Genomic DNA, 22943 nt, shown 5'->3' with positions numbered 1-22943 from the left:
TGGGTTTTAAATGCACCTTAGAACACACATGTGTAACCCAGTTCCTAAAATCATCTCAAACAAAAAGAGAAGAAAAATTAAAACATTTAATGTTCATTGTTCTGTTCTTACTGTCCCGGTTAATGAAAGTGAAATGAGATCAAAATATTTATTTAAACATAGAAGGGACGCAGATTATATATGATATGCTCTGGTCAAACAAGGGTTAAGTTTTCTCAGAGGGTTGATGAGCTCTGATGAGAGCCTATTGTTTTACTCCACTCCTCACATGTCAGCCAATCGGTGAAGCTCTAGGCAGCTCTTGTCCCTCCTTAGTACCAGCTCCCAAGTTTTCAGTCTCTTGCTTCTACAGCCGAACAGAGCAGAGGGACTAAAACTTTTGTTATCGGTAAGCTGGAGAAATTAACCTCTAACGAGTTAAAAAAAAACCAAAAACATCTAAACTGATATTTTTCACAAATTATGTATTTGCACTTGTTGTTGTCAAGGGCAGAGCGAAACCGGAGGGTTTACTGAGCTGTGGCTCCACGTAAATGCTGAGCATCCACTCGACGGCGGTAAGCTAAATGTGGCTAATCAGACACATGATGTGCGGAGTGTGGGTACAGTTGTTGGATGTCTCTGAAACGCACTGTTGTTATGCTAGTTAGCTCATTAACTAAGTCATTAACATGTGAAAAGCTGTAAATGGTTAAAGCAGCTAAAAATAACTTTATGAGAGATAATTGTAAGCAGACTTTATCCTGCTTCTTGTTTAAATTTTGATGTCAATCAGTTGTTTTACAATACTCAGTATTGAACACTTGGAGGTAATTTTTAGTGTATTTCCACTTGTACTAGTAGGCCTATGGTACAAGCGGGATTAAGCACGTCTATTTTAATACTCCTATTTGTGGACTGAGTCCTTGTGTTTACGTGTTATTGAAATTGATTATTTGCACTTTGTTCAATTTCTGATAAGCATTTGCATATTATTCCATTTCTTAAAAGGGGTAATATACTTATTTATTTGTGATTAGATATATATGTACAGTGAGTTTATTTTGATGGATGTAATTAATGTTTACAATGAAAGTGAATTATATGGTGACTATAATTCCTGAATGTTTAAGACCTTGTAGATAATCTTTAATGTTACTGCAGGTTACAAATAATTGAACCTTGATACTGTGAAATTTTGGATATTGATACTCTGACCTTTGAAACTTGATATTTTAATGTTGTACAACATGACTGAACTGATGATGATTGAATTGACGATAGCTGATCTGAATAGTTGTTACTGCACTGTGACACTACTTTAGTTTAATTTGTGAGAGTTATCCTTAAAGGGCACGTGACATATATTTGGCCATTGTTTATAGGTCAGGTTTTTATATGGGACGAATCCAAAGACCAGGTCAGCGATTCCAGAACCCAGAGTGTTCCAGTGTTCACTGGATGGCGAGCCAACCCAAGATCCTAGGAGACGATGTACATATACACGCACACTCATTTGCACATTGATGGACTACAATCCTCTACTGTACAAGTAGTACGGTAGGACAGACAATCACACACACACTCCTTGTCGGACGAATTCTATTGGGATACACCTGTTTGTCACGGGCCCCACCGGTACCATTTGGACTTAAAAAAGACTAATTCTTTTACTTGTGCACAATTTTATTTAACCCTTGGGCGTTCCTCGTCAAAAAAGTTACCCTTTTGGGTAACTTTGGATTTTTGATTTTCAATATATCAGTCATTTTAATTCTATTTTTTTGCTACGTTGGGGGAAATTTTTATACTTGACATTCTGTTAAAACCTGTTGTGATACTGTGTTGTTTACAAATTTCTTTTACAAGGCTTAACATCACTAAAGTACTATTAAAGCCACACAACTGTGTTTGTCTGGTTTCTCTGTCATTCGTGTACCAGAGCTCTAAGAGTCGTTCTCAGTCTTCTGATACTAGCCCAAATTACTTATTACCTTGGTAATTATCCATTGGTACTTTATGTAACTCCACGTAAGTGCTACACATGCATCAACACTACAATGAGCGGGTGGAGGGAGGTTTGGAGTCTTCTCTCACCCCCATTCTCTGCGAGCTGCTGGAGCAGGGGGGCTAGAAGGAGGAGTTGGCCGTCCGACTGCGGTGTGGAGTGTGGGGCCTCCCTGCTGCTGCGGAGTCGGGGCGGTCTGCCTCTCCCCACCGCAGGGAAAAGGGTAACACCACCTGGGTCTGGGTGCAGTTCCCCCCTCCAGGGGCAAGGGTACCTAGACCCGGTTCGTAGAGGTTGAGTGTGGAGTAAGTGCATATGAGAGCATGAGGGTGGGAATGGATGTTTGTATCTGTGTGTGCCTGTATGTCTGTGTCTATATGTCAGGTTGGGTATCAGACGGTCTCTCATTCACCACTCCGCTCCTCGCTCACACACCAGCCGCCTCATTCGCCGGACCTCCACCATCGCCACGGCACAACGGCTACGCCTCCCACCTCGGCTCAACGGAGGCTACCGCGCCAGAGGCTCTGCTGTTTACCCTGGCCGCTTCCTCTTCCCGGAGAAAGCGGCGCACACGCCGCCATAAAACGGACTACTTTCAGCCACTCCCGATGGTGAGCTCCAGTGACTGTTTTTCGCACTCACCATCTGATTATTCACTTAAAACGCACAATAGACTCACTTCTGATTCATGGGGAGTCTCCCTCCTAGACGAGGACGTGGACTGGGAAGAGTTTTTCTGCTCTGCTCCAAAGACTGTAAATAGTGGTGGCAGAAAAACCAGAACAATCCCCAATAATCCTGCCAGTAACACACACACCGTCACTATTTCCACACCCGTTACTGAGTCATTTCCCACCAGCACGACAGCCCAGATTCGGCCTTCCCCTTCAGCCGTTTCACCTCCTCTGATGGCTAGGGCCCAGTCTACACCCACACCAGTGCCAGCTCCCAGGAGGAGGGCAGCTGCGACCCAGTCTACCTCCACACCCGCTTCTGTTTCTCAGGTGGGGCCACCTCCCGTGCCTGTCCCAGCACCCAGGCTGAGGGCAGCCCGAATCCAATCTGACCATCCCCGAGGCCCAGCCGAGGCTCTCCAGCCAGTGCCCTCATGCTCCGGAGGCTCGGAAGAGCTATCCCGCTTACTCACCAGCCCACCACCTGATCCAGCCTTTCACGCACTAGCTTTATCCCTGGTTAGGCTGGCTGAGGTGTCCCCTGCTCAGGCACCAGCCTTACTAGCCCAGGCTGTAGCATTAGCTCCCTCATTAGCTCAGTCTATAGCTCAGCCATCAGCTGTACCAACCTCAGCTCAGCCATTACCCTCACCGACCTCTGTTTATCCGTTAGTCTCCTCAGTCCAGGCAGTTCACTCACCTGCCCTCCAGTCCCCTGTAGTTCAGTCTCCTCCTGCCCTCCAGTCTACTCTAGTTCAGTCTCCTCCTGTCCTCCAGTCTGCTCCTGTCCAGTCTGTAGTCCAGTCAGTCCAGTCTGCCCCTGTCCAGTCTGTCCCTGTCCAGTCTGTAGTCCAGTCAGTCCAGTCTGCTCCTGTCCAGTCTGTAGTTCAGTCGCCTCCTGTCTCCCAGTCGCCCATCCACCATCCCGTTCAGTTCCCGGACCTGCAGCCACAGCACCCAGAGCCAGCTGTGAGCTCTCCTGCTCCACAGCCGGGGGTTTCCGCGCCTACTGGCCCTGCCTGTCTCCAGCCAGAGGCTGCCGCTGCCTCGCCTGGTCCGGCATCAGACTCAGCCACTGCCTCGCCTGGTCCGGCATCAGACTCAGCTGCTGCTTCGCCTGGTCCGGCCTCAGCTTCGCCTGGACCGGCCTCGGCTTCTGCTTCGCCTGGACCGGCCTCGGCTTCTGCTTCGCCTGGTCCGTCCTCGGCTTCGCCTGGACCGGCCTCGGCTTCTGCTTCTGCTTCGCCTGGTCCGGCCTCGGCCTCAGCTTCTGCTTCGCCTGGTCCGGCCTCGGCCTCAGCTTCTGCTTCGCCTGGTCCTGCAGCTGCCGCGTCGTCGCGCCAGCCATGTTCTGGACGTCATCGCCGGCGTCTTCCTCGCGGCCACCCACCAGACCTGCTCGGTGGCCGCCGCCGACGTCTTCCTCGCGGCCGCCCACCGGACCTGCTTGGTGGCCGCCGCCACCTTCCTCGCCGCCACCCACCGGAACAGTCTCATTTCGACCGCCGTGGCCGCCCACCGGACCGGCTCAGTGGTCGCCGCCGCCTTCCTCGCGGCCGCCCACCGGAACCATCTCGTCTCGGCCGCGGACCACGTGGCCGCCCACCGGTGCTGTCTCGGTGTGGACTCCGTCCCTCCGTCCTGGGCCCCCTCCGCCCGCCCTGTTCTGGGTTTTTTTCTCTTTTGGCCGTCGGGTGCCGGCCATTGGAGGGGGGGGTACTGTCAGGGTTCCTGGGTCGGTGACCCAGTGTTTTCAGTTTTGTTCATGTTCAGTTTATTTTGCCACTTCCATGTGCTCACTTCCTGCTTTTCCTGTGTCAGCTCGTCTTGTGTCATTAGCCAGATTATGTTCAGCTGTGTACTCACCGGTCTCTCATTATCATCCTCATCAGTCTGTGTATTTAAGCCCTCTGTTTCTACTCGTTCACTGTCGTGTCATTGATGTTATGTTGTCCTTCCCGTGTGTTCCCTCAGTTCAGTCAGCCGTTCGGTTGTCCAGCCAGTCAGTGTCCGTTCACCCTCTGTTCACTCACTCCCTATAATAAACCTTCACCTACCTGCCAGTCCTGCGTTTGGGTTCCTTCTTCCTCGCCTCCACACAACGCCTGACAAAGGCAAAAAGGAAGGAGAAAGTTCCACTGAAGAAACCTAGGTTTCCAAAGTCCAAGAAGGAAGTCAAAAAACGTTAATAATTATTATTATCGTTATTATTATTATTATTATTATTATTATAATGGAAGTCGTAAGATTTAAAATCATTTGAAATTTGAAACCATTTACATATAAAGCTTCTTTTTTCTTTTTTTTACACTGTGCGCAATGTCCATGTATTGGTAATTGAATTTTGTGAATTTTTAATATTTTGGAGGCTATTTTTCTTTCTTTTACTTACTGCAGCTGGTCATGATGTAGCTCTCCAGTTCACCAGCAGGAGCATCCAAATGCTGGGGCACCAACTCACTGCTGATATGAAACGATGTTGTCTTCATGCAGCAAGAAGGAACTGTGATAATGATAATGATAATTGAAATATTGATGATATTAGTAATAGTTTTTACTCATCATTTGATATTGTGCAATTTTAGTGTTGAGCAATGAAAAGCATAAATCAGATTTTTTTTTTGTCTGTTGTGTTGCAGATTAAAGACATGAAATATGTGGAATACATTTATTATATATATATAATTATAAACTTCAGGGTTAATTTCACAGACGAAAGTAAGAATTACAATAATTTCACATTTCCACAAACACACGTTTATTAAAGTAGCATGATCTAACTGAGGTGTGGAAGACAAAACATTTATAGCATTCAGGTCTCTTGTATTGAATACGTTTATTTTTTTTTATAATATTGTTGTTATTATTTTATGACAGGATTATGATAAAGAGCTAGTGATGGGATTTCCGGCTCTTTTTAGAGAACCGGCTCTTTCGGTTCGGCTCACTAAAAAGAGCCGGCTCTTTCGGCTCCGAACCGGCTCTTTAGGTTGTTTTGTTGCTTTAATTAATTTATTATTAACAATAATATAAAATTATGCACAAAAGGAATTACTAATGTAAAAAAAAAGTGGTTTTATTTATATATGTTTATATATAAATATATGCGTTGGCCCCTAGAGACAAAACACGTACAAACTCCAAAACACATTTCTAGCATGAACTGAACTTCCAAAACAGAGCTACTAGATCACTTAAATTACACAATTGAAAGCATGAAAGCATATGTGTATTGTTTGTGTATTTATACACAAGCATTCATATATAGTCAAATAATTAAAAAAAAAAAAAGTTCATTTACCTGTTATTACCACACACCAAATCTGGTCGTTGGTACTTGCTGGCTTGTGTAGCCACTAGGTAACAAAAGCTCAACACTGCCCCTAGCATCCTGGAGCACTCCTGTTGTCTTTTGTATGTGTTTTGAGTTTTTACGTGCTTCAGAGTTTTTATGTGTTGTTACGTGTTTTGGAGTTTGTACGTGTTTTGGAGTTTGTACGTGCTTCAGAGTTTGTACGTGATTTGAAGTTTGTATGTGCTTTGTCTGTAGGGGCCACCGTAAATATACTTTTATTTACTCCACATAAAATGTTATAAATAAATCATATAATACAAAAATCAACTATTCACATTTCAACTTTTAACTATTTAAATTTTCAGCTTTTTCCTTTTACAAATTTAAAGTGACACAACACAAAACACTGCAAACTACAACACAATTAAATATAAATTAAAATATGAAAACAAAAAGAACATGCATATTTTCTGTCATATGGACCTGCATGAATAAACTTTCTGAATCCTTTATCATCCGCAATTGAAAATAGTGATTACTATACCTTTCTAATGTGGTGTTGTTGTTCCTGGCTCTTTCTCTCTCCCTCCTGCTCTGTTCCTGTGTTACTGAGTGTAACTACCGCCCCTCCCCCCTCTTCCCAGCGTAAAGCACAAGGCTCGCATGCGGAGTGAAGCGTAAAAAAAGTGCCAGAGAGAGGGTGAGAAAAAAACCCAAAAAAATAAGGCTCGCGTCGTTCACGTCAAAGACCGGGCTCTAAGAGCCATTTCGTTCACGACCGACCCATGACTATAAAGAGTAGCTCCACATTGAATTTTATTCAAGATGACCTGCTGATGGGGAAGAAAAGTAATTAAAGTGATTTTGGTTTTTGGTGCCAGACCGGCTGGTCTGAATATTTCATAAACTGCTGTGTGATTTCTGCTGTGACATTTAGATGTTAGGGTCAGAACTTAGCACAAAATGACATGGAAGCCTAGATCCATCCTGCCTTGTATCAACAGTTCATGCTGCTGTTGCTGATGTACTTTATATCACTGAGGACCATCTGAGCAGCTATTTAAATGCCGTTGCCTGTCTGAGTGTTGCTGCTGACCATCTCCACCCCTTTATGAACACAGTGCACCCACCTTCAGACAGATGTTTCTAGCAGGATAAAGTTCCATGTCCCAAAGTTTAAATCATCTCAAACTGGTATAATGAACATTAAAAGGAGTTCACTGAACTTAAATGGCCTCCACAGCCACCAGATCTCAAAACAATAGAGTTCCTGTAAAGGTCTGCAGCAACTGTGTGATGCTTTGCTATTTAACTCACTGACTTACTGTTAGATTTTGTATTGTTGGTTGTCATTTATGCTTAGAAATATTTAACCATGTATGCTTAGAGGTGTATAATTAATTGTGTAGTGATAGGATGTGTGATCTTTAACAGGCTACAAAGGCTTGGTGTGTATTCCACACCTACATCCTGGGAGCATGGGAAGAGGTCGTACCTTGTCTTATTGTTTTATGGTAGGATTAACGTAGCTACGTCTGTTCTAGTCTAAGTGCTTTTTGTTTAGATGAACTGCTGGACTTCCTCACCGTGTTATCTAGGGTGAACCATCTAGGGTGAGGGGGGGTCTACCCTCTTCCTGACCAAGGATGTTTGCCTTTGTGCTTTCATGTATATGACCCTTTGATCAGCAGTACCCCACACACACACACACACACACACACACACACACACACAGTATTCTTTGTTCACATGTATACCTATGTAAGATGCTATATGTTAATGACCCTATGCATATTCATGTAACCACAATAAAAGGAGTGCTATGGCGAGCCTGGCTGAGAGTCTGATGGAGGTCAAGTGGTGGGACGACACTTGGCTCTAGGCAGGTCTCCCTCATGCATGAGTAAACCAGAGAACTTTGGTGCCTTGAGTCTTGCTTTTTGCTGCGTAGCAGATTGTCCTTAACGTTCCAGCGAATAGGTTCGAGCTACAAACCTATCACTTACTCATTACCCATCATGACTCATTACACTGCTGGGGTAATGTTTCTTCGATTTTCTGAATGTAATTTTACTAATTATTTTATTTTATTTTTAAGATTTAAGACTTTGCAGCTGTGGGTGGACAATCTTCGCAGTCTCACATGAAAAGTTCTTAAAAACTTAAAGACTGGAAACAAAAAGATCAAAAAAGGAAAAGGTTCTTTGCTGTCCAGGGATGTCTGAGAAACAGAAGAGTTTATTCCACTCTGACAGTTATATTATTATTATTATTATTATTATTATTATTATTATTATTATTAATAATTTGATTCCTAAAAATATGAATATTTAGGGACCCTCTGCTCTACCTGACTGTAGCTTATAATAAAAAGCACTTAGATTGCTCAGTTAGAGTAGAAAAGTGTAACATAAATAAGAAACAGTCCATTTGCCAGTTCGGCGTCACAGGTGTTGGTGAGTGAGCTGGATGAAGTAGCTAAGAGTGCAATGATTTCTGCTGGGCAGCTACACAAGTGTGCGTTCTATTAAACAATGGCTACAAATAGAGTAAAGCCCTACCTTAAATCTGCTGATAACATTCACTGAACATATCCTCCTTCTCTAATTCTTTAAGGTCTTTATGCGTGTGCTTTCAGTCTTCACGTGTCAAGTAGTTGACACAGATCAACTCTGACATCCAGGAAATGCCAACAGCGAGGAAACAGCCGAACCAACAAATGAACAAATTCTTCCTTCTCTTATTTTTCAGTTCATGCATCCTTGATTTCTTTGCTCTCATTTCCTTGAACCTATCAGTATATCTTAGCTCCTCCCACCAGAGAAGTGAGCAAGTGAAGCGAGAAAAACATGTAGAGCGGAGCTAAGAGGCTTTTAACAATATCAGACATCCTTGCTTTAGTCGTTTTAAAGCAATGCCAGTTAAATATAGCACATCCATTGTTTCGTTACAGCAGACTACTACTAAAGTATTTGGTTGGGTCCGTGTGATGAGTGAGACTTTTAAGTCTGTGCCAGAGACAGAATAATTCTCTCATCCAGGAAATACTGAATGCAGTTTAACAGTTAAGATAACACAGAAACAAATTATTCCCCCTTTTCTTATATTTTGGATTCTACATCCTTGATTCCTTTGCTCTTATTTCCCCAATCATCAAATTGCAGCTCAGTCCCTCAGACATGACAGGTGAGCAGACAAGGTGAAGAAGACATGAAGAGAAAGGAGCTAAGACGAGAGGTATTCATGCCTCCGGGCCATTACAGCAAAGTCAGTTAAAAACGATGTTTGGCACAGATGCTGCTGGTGTTCATTGTTTTGTTGCAGCACACTCCTACATATTTACAGAGTCCTGTTTCCACTCCCTGTTTGTTATGTCTCTTTTATACGTCATTAGTAAAACACTTTACTCAGGATATAGTAGATCCTCCAGATCTCCCCTTTCCTGATGCATTTTAGAAACTTAACTGTGCTTTAAGACGGCACATTAAGACTGATTACTACGTCACAGCCTGCAGCACAGAAAAGAAGGGCAATGAACAGATAAATGAGGAAAAACCTAAGTTGTTGCAGTCCTGTTCTTCATACCTGTTTTAGACAGTAGGGTGAGCAGTTTAATCCTTCACTTGTATTTAGGTATAAGAGAGCCATGTCTGCTTTGAGAGATCAGTTATTGTGATGGATTGTAGTTGTTGAACTTGGATGATGAAATCATCTACTTCCTGCAGGGTTAATGATCACCTTCTTTGATTTCTCAAGTGCATTCAAAATGATTCAGCTGCTGCTAGTGAGAAAAAAGCACAGTAATGTCAGTAAACACCACCTCATGGATCACTGACTGCCTGACAGACTGACCACAGTATGTGAGACTGGGCCGAGCTCTGTCTGATTTAGTGATGTGCAGTAGGAGCTCCACAGGTGGACAGTTCTGTCCTGGACTTCATGCACTTAGACTTTCAGTACAAGTCTGAGTCAAGACACCTTCAGAAATACTCTGATTCTGCAGAGGTTGGATTTAATAGTGATGGCAGGAGGAAGAGTTCGAAGCACTGATGGATAACTTTGTGATGTAATCTTGAAACAATCATCAGCTGAAGTACAAGTACCTTATACTCATAGTACATTGAAAACAGGCTGAACTGGAAGATCAATACAGAGGCTGAATACAAAAAGGACATGAACAGACTTTTCTCAAGTAGTGAGAGCCTTCAATATGTGCAATCCTGTCTCTGTAAGGCAGAATAAATATGTTGATCATTATTAAATCATTTAGAAGAGAGAGACCTAATGTTTAATTCTTTTCCTGTAACTGTTTTACTCTTTGGTGTAGTTGAGGATGTTTTATTGTTCATTCTTTGTGACTTTTTATACTGAAATTATTTTTTATGGTTTTCTGTTTGTCTCTTAGTGGTCATGACCAGGACAGTTTCTATGGGGATGGGGTTGCAGAGATGTGTGTAAGTCTGTAACTCTGCTTCCTGGTCCAAGGTCTGGAGATCCACATTTTGGGGTTTTGAATCCATTCAGTCAGATTTCTATAAATGTGCGGTGCTCCATGTAAAGTAGTGTAGATGCCATCTCTCCTGATAAGACCACCTTTTCCCCAGAAAGCTCACATCAGTCAGACAGACAGGGTTTTAACGTGAACCTGCAGCTAAACATGTTACTGCTGATCTGATACTCGTTACACTAGATACTTTGGCCCATACCGACCAGTCTGTTTATATATAGGATTATTTTCAACACCTTTGAAACAAGTGTTGAAAATGAATTTAGTCCTACAACCAGGTATTTATATTTTGGCAAGATAAGATACATAAGGACTTGACTCATATCCTGTAAATACTGCTTCTAGCAGCAAAGAATATGTATTTGGAAACAAAAATAACAAAACCTGAAATTAAAGTTCACAAATACAAAGAGAGTGTTGCACTAAAGACCTCCCTGTGATCGCTCTGACGTAGACTTGTTTGCCAAAACTTGTAAGCTGCAGTGACACAATCAGACTGCAAATCTGTGCATCAAAACCGGTCAAGCGATCAACAAAAAGAAAATAGGTGCTGGAGACCTTTAAGGTGGTCTGAACATAAAATGGCGTCATGACTGCACCTACCGTTGGAGGAAAACAAACAAACAAACAAAACAACAAAAACAACATATCAAATAAACTCCAAAATTTCACATGACCAACATTTTTTATGTCCCTGGCCTGCTGATGCTTTGGGTGAGCCAGGCGCGTCCCATTGCTCCTGTTCCCTTTCTTCCATTTCAATGTGCCGCCAGCCCCATCTTCTATGAACCGGAACCATTTAGGCTGAGCCCTGGAGTTACTGAATTAATGTTTCTCATCATACCCCCAGTGGCACCTCCAGATTTTTTTCATAGAGGTTGATATATGGGCACCACTAAAAATATTAGGGTGGCAAAACAGAATTTCCTGTTTTATTATTCTGTTGTCAAATATGAGTAACTTAAAAAAAACATGTCATAGCAAATATGATAACAAAGAGAGACAGAAAAAAAACTTTTACGCCTATTTGATATTCTGCTATTAAAGATATCACTGAAAATAAGTACATATGAAAAAAAATAAGATATTGAAATCTATAATAATTTGTTTTAAGCTGAAAATTTTGGAGGGCCCCAAATTTGCTGCCCAGCCCCCCCTTTGGTGGCGTGGTGATGTCCCTGGCTACCACTTGAGAGAAAGCAAGAAAGATAGAGACTGCTGGGTGAGCTACACTGAGTTCTGTCGAGAGAGAGAGAGCTGCACACTGTGCAGTAAATTCATTAAAATATTTTAGTAAAAACAGCCTCTGCTGTCATGGAGAAAATTAAACAGGCAAGAGTCTCCAGCTCTGATTCTGTCTCTTCTCTGTTTTTTTCTACTTACATCAGAAAATGTTTCATGTGACTTCATCCTCATACAAGAGACACAGTTGTAGCTATAAAGCTAAGGAAAGTTTCTTTATGGTCCAAAAGGTTGCTCAGCAGAAGATGATTCAAAAATGCAATGAGGACCACGTTTTAAGCGGACTGTTGTGACTGGCTGAAATGAAAAGGCCCATGAAAACGTTATTAATGTTACCTTCTCACAAAGAACAAAAACACATTCAATCTTATTTTTATGTAAATTTTTTTTATTAATTAAAAATAAATCTTAATGATGTGCCAGCTTTTATAATGATGCTTGACAATGTAGAACAAATGATGGAATGACACATGATGACACGAACTCCTTCGCTGACCAGTATATACTTAACAATCTACAATATTTCACAATATTTTATTTTTTTTATTTTTTTTTTTGTGGATCAAATTAGTCGGGGAGATTTTTCTAAGGAATACACAAAACAAAGATGTGTAAAATGACGTCAGACTGCGAGTATATTTGAGAAATTATTACAATCATTTTAAAATACATTTGAAAGATGCATCACACTCGCAAGGCTGCTTTTGGCTGCACATCAACCACTGTTGCCAGCAGATGTCAACCATGATATTAATGAATGAAGCTTATGAACCAATTTTTGACACAGTGTTTCAAAAAGGTTCACAGTTTCCCTTATTTTGCCATCACTAGTCCCAAGAACCCAATCAAATTCCAAAAAGGGGGGGGGGGGGGGGGCAGGGAGGAGCGCGACACCACAACTGAGCTCTGAGGGCTTTTAGAGATCACTGCAACAATGGCCCCAGAACTTGCCACTTCCACTGATGGGAACAAGTCACTAGATGTCAAACTAGATTTGCCATCCTGTTGGTGTGGCAAATCTAGTTTGTAGGCGCAAAAAGAAAATGCAAGACTTGAATAATATACACAAAGTAAAGGTAAATATACACAACAGCCAGAGAGTAATATAATACATAAACAATACTGAGAACCTAAATTTTCAAAAGAAATGATGAACAAAACCATTAAAATCATTAAAAAAAATATGAGTCCAAAACTCTCAAAACAAGTGCTAGGTACCATGATATTTATTGACATCATGGAGAAGTGTTACTTCTGCTGGCGGGTGGAAATCCCACAGTGGAAATATTATGTCTAAGAGTGTGATAATTATAATTGGAATGAAAAGAAAAGCAGAAGCCCTGATGAGTTGTTTTTTAAATTGTGTTTTCAGAAAGTTTACTGAATCAAAAACAACAATAGAACAATATATTAGCCTGATTCAATGAAAAAATTTAACATATGTTATATCAGCACCTGATTATAAGATAGACTACAATAAATGTGTTGATTTACATTCCACCACTGTGTTTCCTGTTTTTCATCTTAATATTCTATAAAAGTAGAAGTAAATATAAAGAACAACAAAACAGGATGTTATTCAGTATCATGCCTTGGTAAAAGATTTATATTTATTCAGGTGTACTGTACATCCAGTTTTTAATAAGAAGTGAAGCGATCCAACAAACATCAATAAGGGATCCATCCTCCAGTAAATGTCACGCGATTACTTAAGGTTTCCTTTAATCTGCTGGGTGCAGTTACTTTCTTTTTTGTTCCTTAAAAACTCTACATGGATAACTTTTAGGACCCTGCAAAATATGCAGAATTTTCTACATGTGAGCTGCACTGATTTCATTTTTCAGCTTAGGCCAGATGTAGTTTAATTTTAAGCACAAATATTTAATGTGATTCAAATAAGTCACAATTTTTCCTTTTAGTAAAAGCTACTGTTTATTTTTTGCAAGTGTATACACTACACCCTAAAAATGCTGGGTTATTTTCATGACTCAACTTCTGGGTAAAAGCCGTGGGTTCATAAGTTGGGTTATTGTGACCAAGTATTGGTTCAAAAGCCATGACTCAGGAGTTGGGTTGGTAATGTGCCAGGATCTTCAATTGACTCCACCTCTTGACTAATTCTGAAGAAGCCACATCATTCTTCACAAGCTGCCATTTTCAACTAGACCAGGGGTCAGCAACCTTTAAGACCCAAAGAGCCATTTGGACCCGGTTTCCACGCAAAAGAAAACACTGGGAGCCGCAAATACTTTTTGACATCTAAAATGAAGATAACACTGTATATATTGTTTTTTGCCTTTATGCTTTGTGTGAACAACTAAAGTGTGTTGCTTATGAAATCCATGAAGTGCTACAGAGAAAATGACATTTTATTTACGTAATTAACACATTTTGAACTCTTAAAGAAATATAACAAAAGGAAAGACACCCAGCTGAACTAAAGTGATCCATGTAGCAAACAACGACTGTTGTGAGCCGCCACCCTTATATCGCCTTTGGGCTTTTGGAGCCTTGACCTGACTTTTAAAAAATAATAGAATATAATTTTATTTTTATATTTCAATATTACAATAATCTTCCAATATAGAACTACAAGTTAAAAAAAGAACTAACATAAATAAAGTACACGTCAGCTAAATACTTCTAATTTATTTTCCCAAACCACGCGGAGCCGCACTAAACAGCCGCATGCGGCTCCGGAGCCGCAGGTTGCCGACCCCTGAACTAGACTGTGACCTGATCTGTCACGGCGGGGCGAGCTACACACAGTAGCTCGGCGTGCCTGTGTAGCGTGCTGACTAGACCCAAGCGCGGCTACGGCTAGCGGTGGGTTTGGAGCAGACACGCAGTTATTCTAGTAACGATCAGTGCACGAAGCGTGGCTTCGGAACTGTCGTTACAGACGGAGAGCAAGCAGAGCCGGGAAGAGAAAAAGGATTGAAGGGGAAAAACACTCACGGTTGCTGAATCAGGCGGAGACTGACGTCGGCAGAGTTTCGGAGCTCCTGACATGAAGAGAATGATGTCTGAGCGGCGAACAGGTGGGTGGCGTCTCTCTTTTAACCCCGGCCCCGTGATCAGCTGTGATCACCGGCTGACAGGACCCCCCCCCCCCCGAGGACCGGCACCCGACGGGCCAGGACGGCGGCGACGGAAATCCGAGATGAGGGAAGGATCCACGATGAAGCGGGACGGCACCCAGGAGCGCTCATCAGGCCGTAGCCAGCCCAGTCCACCAAATACTGGACCCCCCGGCCCCGGGGACGGGAGTCCAAGATCCGCCGGACAGTGTAGACAGGACCCCCATCGACGATTCTGGGCGGGGGCGGGGCCCGGGGGGGGGGCGGGGCCCGGGGGGGGGGGCGCCAGCGAGGAAGTGACGCGCCGCTTAAGCTGCGAGACGTGGAAAACCGGATGGACCTTCATGGCGGGTGGAAGCCGGAGACGGTAAGCCACGGGGTTGAGCCGGGCAGTGACTTCGTACGGGCCGACGAACCTGGGAGTGAGCTTTTTGGACTCGGCGCGCAGCCGCAGGTGCCTTGTGGAGAGCCAGACGCGGTCCCCCGGCTGGAAGGGGTGACCCGGGTGGTGGCGGCGACGATGCTGCCGGGTGTACAGAGCGTTGGCCCGGGTAATGGCAGCCCGTGCCTTGATCCAGGCCTGACGACAGCGGCGGACCATCCGTTCAGCAGCAGGCACGTCGACCCCCGCTTCCTGATGGCTGAAGATAGGAGGATGAAAACCATGACAGACCTCAAAGGGCGAGAGACCGGTGGCGGAAGAGACGTGAAGGTTATGAGACAACTCAGCCCACACCAGGTAACGAGGCCAAAGCGACGGCTGGGCGGAGACGAAGCACCGTAAGAAGCGCCCCAACTGTTGATTGGTCCGTTCAACCTGCCCATTGGTCTGAGGGTGATAACCGGACGAGAGGCTGGGAGACGCTCCAATCAGGCGGCAAAAGGCTTTCCAGAACCTGGCGGTGAACTGGGGCCCCCGATCGGAGACTATGTCCTTGGGGAATCCGTGAAGCCGGACGACATGGTCCAGGAGGAGCTCGGCCGTCCGTTTGGCGGAGGGGAGGCCGGCCAGGGCAACCAGGTGCACCGCCTTAGAAAACCGGTCCACAAAGGTGAGGATGGTGTCAAGACCGTCCACAGATGGGAGGCCAGTAACAAAGTCAAGGCCGACATGGGACCAGGGACGTCTCGGCACAGGGAGAGGGCGAAGGTCGCCAGCGGGCGGCTGGGTGGAGGACTTGGCCCGAGCACAGGTGTCACAGGCGGAAACGAAGTCACGGACGTCCCGAGCCATGGAGGGCCACCAGAAGGCACGACGGAGGAGTTGGAGGGTCCTGTCGGGCCCAGGGTGACCAGAGAGCGGAGAGGAGTGAGCCCAGAGCAAGGCCTCTGACGGCACCGGGATGGTACATAGAGCCTCCCAGCCGGGGTGTCAGGCGGAGACTGACGTCGGCAGAGTTTCGGAGCTCCTGACATGAAGAGAATGATGTCTGAGCGGCGAACAGGTGGGTGGCGTCTCTCTTTTAACCCTGGCCCCGTGATCAGCTGATCACAGCTGATCACCGGCTGACATGATCAGATATCACTGAACTAGTAAAAAAATGAATTCCAACAGTTTGAAAATTATAAGGTTGATAATGCAATTTATTGGTTTATTCTTGAACTTTACCCACTCATTAAAGGTCTTTTAACAGATAACACCAGCTAGCTTGTGATGAAGAAAGCTATTTCTAATTAAAAATGCTTGATATAATCCTTTAAAGTTATAATTTGAAATAAGGCTGAGGTTGCTCTGTTTGACAAACTATTTAGAGATCACTGTATATAGAACAAAGTATGAGATTGGGTGTTGCATTCAGTAGCAGTTTTTGATAAGGGCGACATGGGCGGTTGCCCAGGGCGGCATTGTGGTGGGGGCAGCATCACGGGCATCGGCCAAAAAAAAAAAAAAATGCTGCCCCGACGTCATGCCAGCGCATAGTGGGAATGGCATAGGCACCGATCGGCTTTCTATCGCCCATCTGCTGGGAGTAAGGGCGCCCTCCGTTTGCGAGGTGCGCCTGCTGCTTGCGGCACAGGGAGGAGAGGGCGGGGCGGCGGGGAATTCTCTGGCTGGCTGGAGCAGCGTCTAATAACCAACTCGCAAAATAAAACAAAATAAAAACAAACCAACAAAACACCAGACATTGCACTGATGTTATTTCGAAATTCTATATGCTAAAAGTGAGCGCGAGAGCCCTCGGTGCGCCTGCTTGCTGCTGAAGTCAAAGTAAACTTTACTGTCATCTCCGCTACATACAGTCCAGTATATAGAGAGACGAAACGACAAGACTCCAGTTACAGCAGTGCAAGTAAACAAACAATATATATAAGAAGAGTAAGAAAATAAATATACACTTTAGGACTCGGGGTAAAGGGATCAATTTAAAATGTATAATTTACAGTTTGATGATTTAAAGTCTCACACACAACCAGGGCTGGACTAGCCATCGGGCATACCGTGCATTTGCCTGGTGGGCCGCTCGTGATTTTTCATTTTTATGGGCAGATGGGGTTTTATTTTTTATTTTTTTACGGTATAAATGAATGGTGGTGGATTGGCCAGTTGGTCATGATCGATTCTGGGCTGGACCAATTACAGCCGAGGAGATCGAACTTTAAAGTTGAGGTAAAAAGGAACACGATTAGTCCGTACTACTTCAGCCAAAAAGTTGCTAATTGAACTGATCAATGATCAGCTGATCGGCTTTTCTTTCTGAGCCAGAAAAAGGAAACCAGCGGAGGTCGCGCTAAACAACAGCAGCACGTTTAAGCTTGATCAGCTGTTGTTAGAATGTATTTATTATTACTTTCAGGTATCAGCTGGTGTTTGCTGGAGCCACAGCTGTAAAGCTGCTGGTCATGATGTGGGTTTTGATATGTGGTGAGAGGGAAACATGAAGATGAAACCAGGAGATGTCCTTACTGAATTATCAGAGCTGAACAGGTGATGGAGAAACAGGTTTACTGTAGGAATTGTAATAGGTGTTTTTATAACCAAATCTTTTCAATTTTTCATGTTCCTGTTGGGGCAGGTGAGTCTCCTGCAAGAATATTACCTGTGCCTTTTCTTTTTTGAGTTTTGTTACCACTTTACTTCTTTTGATTGGGTTATTCAGACCATTCACATTCAGTGACACCAGTTTTATATTATTAAAAGGCATGTAATCCACGCGATTGTAGATCGTAATTCTCCAGACAACAAAAAATTGTGGCCTTGACATTTGGCCAATACTTTTTTCAAGTAACTTGACCAACACTGATGTTAAGTACTGAAAAAATCATAAATTCTTCAGTTTTTTAAAGTTAAGAGTTTTTACATGTAATTTGTTCTAAAACAGAGCTGACTTTACATAGCATGTCTTCATGTGTATTAACATGTGCTGTAACCAAAGACTGATTTGAAGTAATCGATATAATAAATTATATATATTTTTTGGTACATTTTTTTTTACTTGCATTTTACTTTCATTGATATATTTTGTATGAAGTTTGCTGTATGTTCTATGTATCATATGGCAATAAACGTATTTTTGAGATAATCTTTTTTGAATCTAGTTTTTATATGCTGAATTTTATAGTAAGTAGAAATCTTAACCTAAATGCTAAAGGTAATATAACACTAGTGATAGGTTTTGAGTTTCGACCCAATTTTATTAACCTCAAGTTGGTTATTGGTCAATTTAACCCAATTTTTGGATAGTTATCCTAACCCAGAGTGCTGGGTCAAACCAGTAACCCAACCCTGTTAAGTTGAAACAACAACAATATTTGACCCAGCATTGGGTTACAAATTGGGTTATTTTTAACCGTGCAATATTTAGGGTGTATCAGTCAGAAGTCAGCTGTGTACCAACCTGACTTCTGCACAACACAACTGATGATCTCATCTCAAGGAAGCAAGAAATTTCACAAATGAATCCTGATAAGGCACATCTATGAAGTGAAAACCATTTCAGGTGAATACATCATGAAACTTATTGAGAGAAGGCCAAGGGTTTGCAGCGATATCAAGAAAACAAAGGGTGGCTACTTTCAGGAATCTAAACTATAAAACATGTGTAGAGTCCATTTTTTCAATTTTTCATTGAGTCCTGCATTTGACTCCACATCAGGGCCGTGCAGAGAGGTTTAAAGGGGCGGGTGCTCAAAGTTAAAAAGGGGCACATTGAACCAGGTGATTAATAGTTAAATATTATTGTTGAGGGGCACAGACAGGACTTCGCATGCACACACACACACATAAAAAAAAATAAAATAAAAAGATTTTTTTTTAAAAAGTTGCCTCAACAAAAGGGCACTTTGGGCACCCATCAGGAAAGGGGCGGGTGCTCAAGCCCCCCCTCCCCCCCCCTCTGCACGTGCCTGCTCCACATCTTGCCTACCACACAGCAAATCCGTGACAGTGTGTCCAAACTTTTGACTGTGTTGACCTAAAGTGTACTATATATAGCAACTGTCAAAGAATTTCATCACCTTGGATGAATGTAGCATGTTAATTTTGTGTAGCTTTACAACAAAGGCATTGTTATTAAGAAAATAGGGAAAAGGTCATGTGTTCAAAAAACATACATATCAAAAATTAAGGTAGAGTTTCAGTCATGTCAACAATCACGAGAGAGAGAGAGAGAGACAGAAATGAATGAAAAGAGACATTAAATTTAAGTGTTTTTAAATCACTCTTTAAAAACATTTGTGCACAGATGGAAATTTTATTTGATATCAGATAACTCACACACTCCCTGAGTGTGTTTCTTGTTGATTTGTTGTCTTACTCATGCAACACGACATACAAACTGAATGGTTTTTGTGAAACATAAATCTAAATATTGATCATAAACAAGAGCAACTTATTAAAGTTCTTACATGACATCTACTTAATTAAAAGAAAAACAGAAATAGTAATTTAATAAACATGTTATACTTTAACACATTTACAGTGGGGCAAAATAGTATTTAGTCAGCCACCGATTGTGCAAGTTCCCCCACCTAAAATGATGACAGAGGTCAGTAATTTGCACCAGAGGTACACTTCAACTGTGAGAGACAGAATGTGAAAAAAAATCCATGAATCCACATGGTAGGATTTGTAAAGAATTTATTCGTAAATCAGGGTGGAAAATAAGTATTTGGTCAATAACAAAAATACAACTCAATACTTTGTAACATAACCTTTGTTGGCAATAACAGAGGTCAAACGTTTACTATAGGTCTTTACCAGGTTTGCACACACAGTAGCTGGTATTTTGGCCCATTCCTCCATGCAGATCTTCTCGAGAGCAGTGATGTTTTGGGGCTGTCGCCGAGCAACACGGACTTTCAACTCCTGCCACAGATTTTCTATGGGGTTGAGGTCTGGAGACTGGCTAGGCCACTCCAGGACTTTCAAATGCTTCTTACGGAGCCACTCCTTTGTTGCCCGGGCGGTGTGTTTTGGATCATTGTCATGTTGGAAGACCCAGCCGCGTTTCATCTTCAAAGTTCTCACTGATGGAAGGAGGTTTTGGCTCAAAATCTCACGATACATGGCCCCATTCATTCTGTCCTTAACACGGATCAGTCGTCCTGTCCCCTTGGCAGAAAAACAGCCCCATAGCATGATGTTTCCACCCCCATGCTTCACAGTAGGTATGGTGTTCTTGGGATGCAACTCGGTATTCTTCGTCCTCCAAACACGACGAGTTGAGTTTATACCAAAAAGTTCTACTTTGGTTTCATCTGACCACATGACATTCTCCCAATCCTCTGCTGTATCATCCATGTGCTCTCTGGCAAACTTCAGACGGGCCTGGACATGCACTGGCTTCAGCAGCGGAACACGTCTGGCACTGCGGGATTTGATTCCCTGCCGTCGTAGTGTGTTACTGATGGTGACCTTTGTTACTTTGGTTCCAGCTCTCTGCAGGTCATTCACCAGGTCCCCCCGTGTGGTTCTGGGATCTTTGCTCACCGTTCTCATGATCATTTTGACCCCACGGGATGAGATCTTGCGTGGAGCCCCAGATCGTGGGAGATTATCAGTGGTCTTGTATGTCTTCCATTTTCTGATGATTGCTCCCACAGTTGATTTTTTCACACCAAGCTGCTTGCCTATTGTAGATTCACTCTTCCCAGTCTGGTGCAGGTCTACAATACTTTTCCTGGTGTCCTTCGAAAGCTCTTTGGTCTTGGCCATGGCGGAGTTTGGAGTCTGACTGTTTGAGGCTGTGGACAGGTGTCTTTTATACAGATGATGAGTTCAAACAGGTGCCATTCATACAGGTAACGAGTGGGGGACAGAAAAGCGTCTTACAGAAGACGTTACAGGTCTGTGAGAGCCAGAGATTTTCCATGTTTGAGGTGACCAAATACTTATTTTCCACCCTAATTTACGAATAAATTCTTTACAAATCCTACCATGTGAATTCATTTTTTTTCACATTCTGTCTCTCACAGTTGAAGTGTACCTCTGGTGCAAATTACTGACCTCTGTCATCATTTTAAGTGGGGGAACTTGCACAATCGGTGGTTGACTAAATACTTTTTTGCCCCACTGTATATCTGCTTGTCATATTGGTTCTGACGGGGTGACACTAGGTGCACATCCCCTCGCCATACGTTTTCTGAAAGGAGTTCGCCGGCTGAGGCCCGTGCTTAAGTCCAGTGTGCCTGCTTGGGACTTGTATTTGGTGCTGGAGGCCCTTTGTAGCCCCCCGTTTGAACCCATTGAGTCTGTGGATATTAAATTTCTTTCATATAAGACTGCATTACTTCTCGCTTTGGCTTCGGCAAAGCGAGTGGGTGACCTTCATGCGCTCTCTGTGCATCCCTCGTGCACACAGTTCTCTTCTGATGGCCACAAGGTCGTATTGCATCCAAATGCTGCCTATTTTCCCAAGATCATGCCTGCATCTTCTAGCTCAATGGAGTTTGAGTTGCTGAGCTTTTGCTCCCCTCCTTTTGCATCTGAGGAGCAGAGGAGGATGCATTCTCTTTGTCCAGTGCGTGTGCTACGCACCTACATTGAGCGCACTCAGAATGTGCGTTTATGTGACCAGCTGTTTGTCTGCTTCGCTGATCCAAATAGAGGTAGAGCTCTGTCCAAACGGAGGCTGTCCCACTGGATTATAGAAGCTATCTCACTGGCATACAGCACCGGTGGTCTTGCTTTGCCCCACGGGGTCAGAGCTCATTCCACCAGGGGGATGGCAACCTCATGGGCTCTTTTTAAAGAGGTGCCTGTAGCTGATATTTGTGCGGCAGCTAGTTGGGCATCAACGCACACTTTTGTGCAGTTTTATCGGTTGGATGCTACAGCCCCTTCGGTGGCTCATGCTGTCCTTTCTGCTGGGTCTACCACTCACTAAGGATGTGGTGGTCCGATTCCGGTTTGGTGGCTGCTCTGTGGGGCGTGTATATATGTCCCATACTTATGTGTTGTACCGAGTGAATCGACTGAAAGGGAACGAATAGTTATGTCTATAACTTCTGTTCCCTGAAGGAGAGGAACGAGGTACAACACAAGGTGGCCCCACTGAGCAGTTTGGCTTGGTGAAGAGCAGCTATCGAACTGAGGGATGACTGTGATGACAGCGGCTATATGTGCAGGCAGGGCCGTGCGCGTGTCATCACACGTCATCTGCCTTAAAGGCGTGATTAAAGGTTTCTTCAGCCAGGACACACGAGGGCGTGATATCCCATGCTTATGTGTTGTACCGAGTGAATCGACTGAAAGGGAACTCCCAAACACTAGTGGTGTGCGATACTGCATATTTTGGTATCGATCCGATACCAAGTAAATTCGGGCCAGTATCGCCGATACCAATACTGATACGATACTTTTCAATAAATAAGGTGGATGCCTCATTGAATTGCTAAATCGCAATTAATTTTCATGACCTTAAGTGTTTGTGTGATGTTTCCTTTGGTATAATTAATTAGTTAAAACCCAGGACATAATTAGGAGAAATTATTTATTCATAATTAAATAATTTTTTTTTATTATTGTTGCGGCTCGTGGTCTGCGATGCCACTGCAGATGAGATGGACTCACCTTCACGGCATCTACAATGATGCCTCGCCGGCTTAAAACCTGTGCGCTGCTTGTGCTGTTGTTGTTTTTGGTGTTGATGTGTACAGCTGGCAGCAGGAGGGTTGCAGCCGTTGAATGTAGGCTACTGTTACAGCAACCGTGTGA

At 43.4% G+C, this 22943-nt stretch overlaps 1 protein-coding gene across 1 annotated transcript in view; it reads left to right on the top strand.

Moving 5' to 3' along the window:
- Positions 1-612: 612 nt before the first annotated feature.
- The window catches only part of LOC309703043 (up-regulator of cell proliferation-like), a gene marked incomplete at its 3' end in the record, with an annotated part of 52443 nt that continues 30112 nt past the window's right edge, over positions 613-22943 (top strand). Inside the window, 1 exon segment of the mRNA XM_082527747.1 lies at positions 613-2611.

Source organism: Aulonocara stuartgranti (assembly GCF_965226115.1).
Source record: "Aulonocara stuartgranti genome assembly, chromosome: 3".
Classification (NCBI taxonomy): Eukaryota; Metazoa; Chordata; class Actinopteri; order Cichliformes; family Cichlidae; genus Aulonocara; species Aulonocara stuartgranti.
This window is presented reverse-complemented; position numbering and strand designations above follow the sequence as displayed.